Genomic DNA, 10,977 nt, shown 5'->3' on the forward strand with positions numbered 1-10,977 from the left:
TTATAGTGCAACAATGAATAATCCTATTAGAAGGAATGAATATTGGAAAAAAATCTGAAATGAAGATATTATTTTGTTTATTGGAGATAGAAGTTTATTTCAAAAAAACATGAAAATGGATTGAACATTCTGAAAAAAATGTATTGTTTTTCATATAAAAAGGTTTTCCAAAAAAGGGGTTCTCTGGAATTATTCTTCAACTATCAAATCGAATGGGAATACCCCACATAAAATACTCTATTAGAAATTAAAAGATAGAGTCATTAAAATTCAAAATCAAAGCTCCCCTTTTAATATTTGTTTTTCACAACATTTTCAACTTTATAATTATTTTCAAGTAATTTGACCCAATGTGGCCCTAGAATACAAGTAGGCTAGTATTAAACAATGACGTGAAAATTGTAAGAAAGGTCTATTATATCTGTACACAGAGAAGAAAGAGGAAAGTATTCCTTCTACTTTATAATCTGTATCTTCTCTGCAAAATACTCTGTGAATGTAGGCTTTATTTCGAGAACATTGATTATCGGTCAATTTTTACAATGTAGAATCTACTTTACAAGAAGTGTTGTTACCAGACATGCTATGCTCATCAGCGCCACCATCCAGTTCTGTGTTGGCAAGTGGTAGCACTGCTTCTTATTAGAAGGCAGTGACGATGACGAAGGCACATGCAGTCGCCATTTTGTTTTAGACTTTCGGTTTCGGACTTTCTTTCTTCATACGTGTTTACATACACTGAGTATGCTAGTTTTGCCACTGTAATTTTAATAAAATAACACTTATGGGGGTTGCTCCGCACCAAATTGTTGTTACAATGATGCCAAAGGCTTTCGCACGTTTCGTTTTCCGTTTGATAGTTCTAGAAGAGATTTTAGTACAACATTTTAGACGTACCAATAGTGGAAACGAACTTCCAACTTCTAAGACTATGTGATGTGAGTTTTACACATTTTATGACTTCAACTTATACTATTCTGTAACTATAAGTTAAAAGTTGAACAAGTTAAAAATGTCTAATGTGAATTAGAAATTGATACATCATAACCTAGCTTTTCAAATTGGAAAATGCTGAGTAACTTGTAGGTTATAATTTGGCAGCATGCATTGTTATGGTAGCTAATTTCAATTTATTATAAGAGAAATGATTTCACATTATATGATATCAAAAATAGATTCTACTACTATAGTTTTAATGAAGTTTTTGATTATTATATGTTATATGTTAGTACTAACAACTTGCAGACATTATTATGTGATGGAAAGTTCTCAACAGTCAATGTAGTACTAACAACTTGCAGACATTATTATGTGATGAAAAGTTCTCAACAGTCAATGTTTACAATGAGCCCTTCATGGCCTAAAAGCTTTGCTTCAGTACGGTATGTTATATAATAATAGTCTTTCTTAATATATTAAAATTACTTTGTAGTTGATATTAATAAGTACCCTAATGAGTTTAATCACATATATTTATGCATATTACTTTCTTGGTAAATTATCGAAAGTGGCGAAAGTACAATAACTAAAAGAAAGTGTGAATTTGTCAATTTAAACCGTAAAAGCTCCGAATCACTCGATGCTGAAACAGTATTATTTATTAACTAATTAACTGTTAATATGATCCGTACTAAATGATCCTGGATTGGCTTATACAGCAACAGTATAAGCCAATTTAGGATCATATCATTATGCTGATTATTTGAGTATGGGCTGTAATTCACTTACTGTAATTCTATATTTTCAAACAAACTTACTTTTTCTATTGAGTTGCCCATTTAGGTTCTAGTGTATTATTGCCACTGCAGCTACAGATTATCAATTATTATTCTACATCATCAATTTTGAAAACTATACTTTATTTTGTCGATTGTTAGTAAGTAGTAAATAACGTTAAATGGTAACTTAATCAATACGTAAATGGTTAAATGTTAATAACGTTGAGATAAAAGATAAACTGTAACTGTGGTTGCATTAGTACCCATGGTACTTGTGTATTAATGCCATCCTATCTACAGATTGTCAATTATTTTTTAGTACATCATAATTGAAAACTTACTGTATTTTTGTCAAATAAGTTGAATTTTTGGGGTTCACGTGAATTAACTTGATTCAATCTCATTTATTCAGGTACATTTTGAAGATAGTCAATGAGAGTCACAGCGAGCAGATGGGTGGAAAAAGTTAAAACTCTATGCTTTTCCAATTATATTTTATGTGCCCAACCCACCAAAAATGTTGACTACGCCAACACGACAATCTCACTACAAGGCAATTATTGATAGACATTTCACCTATGAAAATTATGAATGGAAATCTAACATTTTATTGCAATGCAATAGCAGACTTGACATTATTCCAAGTAAATTTTGAAATAAATATTAATCTTTTTGAGGTTGATTGCCATTACACTCATATAAAAATCATTCGATTCTCAACAAAATATCTCAAAGTAAACGTAGTTAATTGTATAATCCATGTAAATTCAGTATTCATTTGTAATTCTTCATTTATTCATGCTAAAAAATGAGATTAGAATAATAGCAGCCAACTAACTATTGTTAGGTGTTAGGATTAGCTTAGGTTTTTCAGGAGTGGCACACAGCATAGAGTCTCGTCTCTCCATGCTCTATTCAACTATCAGAGACTCCTAGATGTTATTTTAAGTTGTGTACATAGAATAGAGAATACCCATTTTCCTGATTTATTGTAAGTCGAAGCTCCAAATATTTTATAAATCTACTTTGTACTTGGTTTAATTATTAGCTACAGATGAGTGACGCAAATTTTTTTTATAATCTTATCATCAAAATAATATCCCAAATCGATTGCAACCATAAATTTGTCGCCAACTAACTGGGGTGGTAAAGTAAAGTTTTGCCTCAAAATGTTTAACTTTTAATCATTTGGTACTTTGAATGAAATCATTTAATCCTACCTAGCAACTTAAGTTTGAAGGTGTTTTATTGATGAAGTGTATCATCATGTCTCCTTTTGAATAACTTATTCCTTTACTATTTTTGTGGCAAGTTTTTTTGAATTGGGAGTATATAGAGAAAGGGTTTTTTCACAAACATTATTGAAAATCTTGGAACCCGAATCCATTAAATTGAAATAGGCATTCAAACTTTTTCATTTGCATTCATGAACATTGAATATTTCCTTTTATTTTTCAGGTTATGAAAACTAGTGGAAATGTTGAATCTTCAAATATTAGTGGAACCTGTGAAACTGGCAAATCTGATGTAGAGGATGGAGTTGCATATCTTCATGAGGTTAGTAATAAATCGAATTCCTATCATTTGACTGAAATTATTGTCTGACACACAACTTTTTCCTTAATAGGTGTGCAGCTACAGGAACAAGGTGGCACCTTTTCTATAAAATAATACCGTGCAATTGAGCTTCATGTGACACAATAATTTATATCATTCTGATTATCTGAGACTGCAATAGTATAAATATAATTATATTTACAATCTGTCCAAACAGGCATGAGCCGCTCATGCTTGCTACAATTGTATTAGTACGAATTCAGTTGATTCTGAACTTGTTGACTGTTTGTTTCAGAAGTAATTGACTGTATCCATGCAGATCTCTTGCCTATTCTAGAATCTTGGGCATAGTCTATCGCTTACTTTTTGTCTCACTTGTCTTAAAGTAAGAAGACTGCCAGGGAACATGATACGCTGGCAATGAAGCCAAATACAGCACTGTAATAAAACAAAATACCGTATGCAATCTTCTCTAAGAAAATATTGTGCTTTAGTGAGTTCCTAACAGTGTTAAATTGTCAAAAAATAGTTGAATTTTAAAAATAGCTACAAGTTTTCCAAAAAAATGGATATGGTACAACCAAGTTGCTAACGATGCAAAGTATCTGGGTATGATGACCTTGGACGTGAAGCTTCGCTGAAGGCTCATGCCAAGAAGAAGAGAGAAGATCTTGGAAAGAATCTTTATTGGCTGAGCGGAAGATACTCCAACTTTTCAATCCGAAACAAAGTACTCCTGTACAAACAGATATTGAAGCCAGTATAAACGTATGGTTTACAACTTTGGTAGTGTACCAAAGACAGCAACATCAATGACATACAACGATTCCAAAACAAGGTGCTGAGGAACAATGTGGATTCTCCTTAGTATGTCAGGAACAGCGATCTTCATGGGGACCTGCACGTTGATCTGATGTCTAGAGGGTGCGGAGAGGCACGAGGGGCGATCCAGCTGCTAGACAATGGAGGGTTGGTGCGGAGGCTCAAAAGGAGGAAACCGTTGGAATCAGTGAAGTGCTTGTTCAAGTAGTGTCCAGTGAAAGAGCAGAGCAGTGATTGCGTGAAATCTAACTTTTAGTGCAGTCAACAGGTGTTTAATTATTAATATGTACTTATTAATTCAACAAAAACAGTAAGAGCTTCTAATGAGAAATTCGCGGTTTCATTTATCAAGTAGTATGTTAGGATAGAAAAAATCTGGTGTGGCGCACTCACACAACTTTCCTTGCCGTTATGAAAATTTATTACCTGACGCTAGTATCCCGCGCATCTCAAGTCTACTATTCAAAGATCCAAGCCAGCTGGTGACAGGACAATAAGGCTGGAGACACACGAAGTTTGCTATCTCTTCATAGTGAATGATCTAATAGAATCAACAGTTGCGAACAGTTTGTAATTGAAATAATAACATTTTCTCGAATTTCAAGCTTTTTTTCAATTTTAGGTAAAAATTATACAAAACATTAATTGAAGAGATTTTCAAGATCTTTTCCACTTGGAATTTTTTGTTTAAATTGTATCTAAAGCCTGATAATTGGGAATCTAAAATCAAACTTTGCATAGATGGGGCGGAGCTCCTGAAATTTTTACAGATATGGGACTTGTGGCAGTTGATAGAGCTTATCAATGACTATTTTAAGTATGAATTTGTTCATAATCGTTGGAGCCGTTTTCGAGAAAATCGCGAAAAACCCTGTTTTTGACAACATTTTCACCATTTTATCCGCCATCTTGAATTGCATCAGATCGAAATTTTTCGTGTCGGATCCTTATATTGTAAGGACCTTAAGTTTCAAATTTCAAGTCATTCTGTTAATTGGGAGATGAGATATCGTGTACACAGACGCACATACACTCATACACACACACACACACGCACACACACACATACATACACATACACACACATATACAGACCAATACCCAAAAACCACTTTTTTGGACTCAGGGACCTTGAAACTTATAGAAATTTGGAAATTGGGTACCTTAATTTTTTTCGGAAAGCAATACTTTCTCTACCTATGGTAATAGGGCAAGGAAAGTAAAAATTGGCTCATTAGTCTTTATACTAAGAAATCTGGTGTGGCTCTCACACAACTTTCCTTGCCGTTAATTGATAAATTGACGCTAGTGTTCAAGCGCATCTCAAGTCTACTATTCAAAGATCTGAGTCAGCTGGTGACAGGCCAATAACGCTGCAGACACACGAGGTCTGCTATCTCTGCATAGTGAATGATTTAATAGAATCAACAGTTTGCAATTGAATAATCTAATTTTCTCGAACTTCGCGCTTATTTTCGATTTTAGGTGAAAATGTTACTGAACATTAATTGTAGAGATTTTTATGCTCAATCTTTTCCACTTGAATTTTTTTTGTTTAAATTGTATCTGAAGCCTGATAATTGGGAATCTGTAATCAAACTTTGCATAGATGGGGTGGAGCTCCTTTACATATATGGGAATTGTGGCAGTTGATAGAGCTTATCCATAACTTTTTTAGTTATAAATTTGATCAAAATCGTTGGGCCGTTTTCGAGAAAATCGCGAAAAACCCTGTTTTTGACAACATTTTTGCCATTTTAACCGCCATCTTGAATTGCATTTGATCGAAATTGTTCGTGTTGGATCCTTATATTGTAAGTACCTTAAGTTTCAAATTTCAAGTCATGTCGTTAATTGGGAGATGAGATATCGTGTACACAGATACACACACACACACTCACACACATACACACAGTCCAATACCCAAAACCCGCTTTTTTGGACTCAGGGGACCTCGTAACGTATAGAAATTTGGAAATTGGGATACCTTAATTTTTATTGGAAAGCAATACTTTCCTTACCTGTGGTAATAGGGCAAGGAAAGTAAAAGCTGTAGTATTGAAAAGATTAAATATACAGAATAGCTATAGAATATAAATATAGAAAGCTATATTATAGAAGTTAATACCGAGATCCAGATGCCACCTTTAGGGCCGAGACACATGAGGCGTTTTTCAGACGAGTCGGCATGGCTCGACAGGACAGGAAGCTCTCCGATTGGCCAATTGATTTGAGGTATCATGAATCAGCCAATCGGAGAGCTTCCTCTTCTGTCGAGGCGTGCCGACTCTTCTGAGATACGCCTTTTGTGTCTTGGTGCTTGGGCTAGTCAATCTTAAGGATGATGTTGAGAGATGAATGAGCCTTCATTTTTGATAGTTTACAAATCACCGAGTTTTTGGTGGATTAATAATATTCACGATATTTGATGGATTATATAATCACAATATTCGCAAGGAATACTTGAATGAAAACATTTTTGAAGCGGTCACCCATCCAAAAGCAGTACCGAATGCTTGCAGAAGCTCTTATAAAGCACTTGATCTCTCTCATTTTTGCAATCCTAGAGTCTTCTCTCTTTGGAATCGTTTGCCAGTTTGCCAGTTGTATGTATTTTTTCTATCAACAGAAAATAGACATTTTTATCTAGTTCAGTTAAACCTGAGCTCGCTATGCTATACACATCTACAAAGTTGCCACTATTGAATATCATTTTCACTTGTAAAAAAATTAAAAATGTAAATGTGCTACATTCACAGACATCTTCAATGCGTACATTTTGTATTTAATACCAAACTTATAGAAATTACAGAAATTATAGTCACTGGATGACATGCATCTTTCATGCTTCTCTATTAGACTTTAGATTGTTAATCTTGTAAAGGTAGTCATTTTGTATTGATTTACCTACCATTTTTACTTGTACGAGATGCTTCTTATCAACTTATTGTATTAGATGATTGAATTGTTTCATGCAAGAAGTGTATCAGACCATCTAATAGTTGCAATCTTATGTTTAAACACTATTTTGATAACAATGTTCTTCTAAATTTCATATAAATATCTATGCAATTATGGCATATAAATTATCTACTGAAATTATTCCTTCAGTACTTTTTGGTCACTTGAGCTATTCAAAATTTAAAGTTTACATATAGAAATCACAGAATGTTGATAATTGGATAAAAATGGTCTAATGCCCCTTTTGCATGGAGCAATTCAACTACCTAGCATCTTCAAGCTATTGTCAAATCCAATGGAAAAATAAAAGAAAGATTTACAAAAAAAGATAAAAAAGATTTACTAGAAAAAATTACAAATAACAAAAAAATTGAAAATTTAAAAAAATATAATAGAATAAAAAATACGAAAAAAGATTTACTAGAAAAAATACAAATAAAAAATTACAAAAAATAGAATAAAAGAAAAAAGATAAAAAGAAATAAAGATTTACTAGAAAAAATTACAAATAAAAAATAAAATAAAAAATACTAAAAAATGGAAATAGAAATGATGAGAAAAATACTAATGAATGTAAAAATTGTGTTTTTAATATAGAAAAGATAATGAAAAGAAACTGTGTTACATGCATATTCTATGCTTAACCTATAGATTACTCAATTCATGTTACAACTGTTCAATGCTCTATTGATTGTTAATTTTGTAAGGACAGAGTTATTGTCTAATGATTTTCCTTCTTCTTATGTAAAAGATGCTTTCTATTAACTTATTATTGTATAAGAGAATTGCTTGATCCAAGAAGGGTATCATTCCATACTCAATTAGATGCAATCTCATATTAAAAAATTTTCTGATATGAATATTCTTCCAATTTCATGAAAATATGCAGTTATGGCATTTAAATTATCTACTGAAATTATTCCTTCAGTACTTGGTAACTTGAGATATTCAAAATTAAGATACACTCATAAAAATGTTGATAATTGAAATTAAAATGGTCTTATACCATCTTGCATAGAGCAATTCTCAACTATTAGCATCTTGAACCTATCATTGTAGAAAATGGAAAGTAATTGTAAGCTATTACTTGCATCTTCTATGCTTCATTTCTGCACTAATCCATAGTTATTACATTTCCAATGCTTCCTCAATTAAAAGTCAGTTAAAAATGTGGAAGAAACCTGTTCAAAATATATTTTGTAGATGTGTATACCATGGCGTGCTCTAGCTATTATGATCAGATCAGATCAAATCAGATTTTCAAATATTTTATTCGCGACTTGCACTTGGTACTACTATTGAAAGGGTGACCACTCATGGTCAGTCAAATTAACTCCAATTTATATTCTTGAAATTCACTCCACAGTCGTTCAGAATATTCCTGAAACTAAAGTTCATCCATCTCTCATCATTATCTCTCTCATGCATCATATTATATTCTATTCTATTCTACTCTATCCATGCACAAGCCTAAGTCTCATTAGAGCATCAATTTCAGCAACGATAGACGATAAAAATCTTTTGAGATTTTGTCGTATTGATACAAGATACAAAAATTCTATTTCAGACGGTTTGTCTTGTGGAAAAACTACTTGACATAACTTAACCTTACATCAATGATCAAACTAAATTTGAATGATGGTGTGGTACAGAGGCGAATAAGACCTAACTCAGGCTAGTAAAGGATGGATATCGTCATCTCATTCAAACAAGCAGATCCTGACACCCATATGGATGTATGGAATACAGCTGTGGGGCTGTGCCAGCAAGAGCAATGTGAATGTTACTCAACGGTTCCAGAACAAAGTTTTGAGGAACATCGTTGATACTACAAACTTCATCCGGAACGCCGAGATTCACATAGATCTGGAGGTGGAGTTGGTCTCATCAGAAATTGGGCGCTTCGCACGCAAGCATGCAGACAGGATACAACGGCATGAAAATTAAGAGGTCGTTCTCCTACTTGACAACACACTTATGCTGCGCAAATTGAAGGGGACAAAAACTTTCAAGTTGTGTAGTGTTGTGGAGTGAAAGTGTCAAAAGCAGAGCAGTGTATAGTGTGAATGTGTTTATACATATCTGTATTGCATCCTTTTTACTATGCTGTATTTTGCTTCATTGCCAGCATATTGTGTTTCCTGACAGTCTTTGAACTTTTTGACATGTGAACAAAAAGTAAGCGGTAGGCTATGCCCAAAATTTCAGACAGGCAAAAATCTTCATGGATTCAGTCAGCTAGTTCCGAATCAACTCAATTTGTACTAATCAAATTGTAGCAAGCAATGGCGAAATAGCATGATCACTGCTGATATGATGACTGACAATGGAACTACCCATTGTAAATGAACAAACCCAAAGTTCAACTCTAGCCCTGACCAAGTGGCATGCCTTTTTTATTTTAATTCACTAAACCTGCACATATAATATTGATAACCCTTGTTTCGACTCATAGTTCTTACAAAATATAGATTAATTACAGCATGAAAAGTATTGCTTCCTATTGAAAACTTGTAATGCTCTTAATTTATGTTACAGGAACGAAAATATTGATTCATTATTTAGGGTGTGTGCACAAAAATAAATCGAGGTTGAGTAGTAAAGAAAAGTGCTAAAAAGTCGTAAGTCTGCCTCCTGAAGTGTATCTTCATTTTATTTCATTTCACCAAGAACGCCTGATGTTTCAAGTTGCAGAGTTCTTGAGAGGATATGGATATAAACCTCCTAGACCGCTCAGATCGCTGACCTCTCTCGTGTGCACACACCCTAAACATGCAAAAGTTCCTCAATATAATAACGATTTTCCACTCTTCCATTTTGTTTACTATTTAATTCGTGTTAAAAGTTGACTATAAAAAAAATATTAACTTCAAGGGACATTTATCAGACATTACAAAACTCTAGTGAGTGTAGTTAGTTCAGCTTTCGCAAGTAAATTTTTAAAATTAATAGTCAATTATCCTCTTTCTTGTTTTCAAATATTTTTTCCTTACTCTATTATTATTCCTCGTATTTATTTTTGTTTCATATTCTATTTTCATTTGTATTCGTTTCTATTTTTTATTATGTTTTAATTTCATATTTTGTTCTCATCTATTATTTCTGATGTCCAGGTGGAGACAATATGGTTTGTGTTGGGTCCGCCACACTTATGGTTTATGACATAATGATGTATTATTGTATTCCAGCTCAGTCTGTCTGTCCAATGCCACTCCTGGAAGCAGGTGCCAACATGATTATCTGTTGCTGATTGATTGATTGATTGATTCAATGTTATATTATTATGCCGCACCTACATATTGGCCCAACGTGGGCCAGCGTCGGCCAATGTGTGGATGGCTGGTTTGCCAGCGCTGGCCTTCTTTGGCTATCGCTCCGATTTTTTACGAGCGGAGGCCAGCCCAACGAAGGCCAACCAAGGCCAGTGCTGGCAAACCACTCATCCACACTGCTCTACTAATGCGTTCTGTTTCCTGCTTTGTTGTCTCATTTGCTGTTTTTTCTGAGTGATTGAATTAGGCTATGGGCCTAATTGCTACTATTAATCAGTTTTGTGATATTTTGTTATTGATTTTTATCGTATTCATTCCAGTTGATATTTTCAATTTCTATCATGGTATGTCGCTGGCTACCGCTGGCCTTGATTGGGCACGCAGTGTGGACGCAGCCATGGACCAACGCAGCCAGCTTACCGGCTGGCCAGTGACTCGACCAATATGTGGAAGCAGGACTGAAATTTTTGAACAGGTATGATGATTATGATTTTTGAAGGGACGGATTCAAGGATCCAAAGGTTCAAATAACCCCACACGTCAACCGAAGCTTATTGTGTTCCCAAGTAGTATATTAGTTAGGCAAACCAATACCTGTGTCCTTTACAAGAACCAGGAGTTTCCCCCTATGCTAACATCCCATTCAT

General features: G+C 33.9%; 1 long non-coding RNA gene across 1 annotated transcript; it reads left to right on the top strand.

Annotated features, from left to right (window-relative positions):
* Window positions 1-88: 88 nt before the first annotated feature.
* On the top strand, window positions 89-10,744 carry LOC120355572. Its single transcript, XR_005573596.1, has 3 exons — window positions 89-938; window positions 3,177-3,275; window positions 10,651-10,744. It is a non-coding gene; the product is annotated as an uncharacterized LOC120355572 (long non-coding RNA).
* The last annotated feature ends 233 nt before the right edge of the window (window positions 10,745-10,977 follow it).

The sequence above is a fragment of the Nilaparvata lugens genome, unplaced genomic scaffold (assembly GCF_014356525.2).
Source record: "Nilaparvata lugens isolate BPH unplaced genomic scaffold, ASM1435652v1 scaffold2900, whole genome shotgun sequence".
Lineage (NCBI taxonomy): Eukaryota > Metazoa > Arthropoda > Insecta > Hemiptera > Delphacidae > Nilaparvata > Nilaparvata lugens.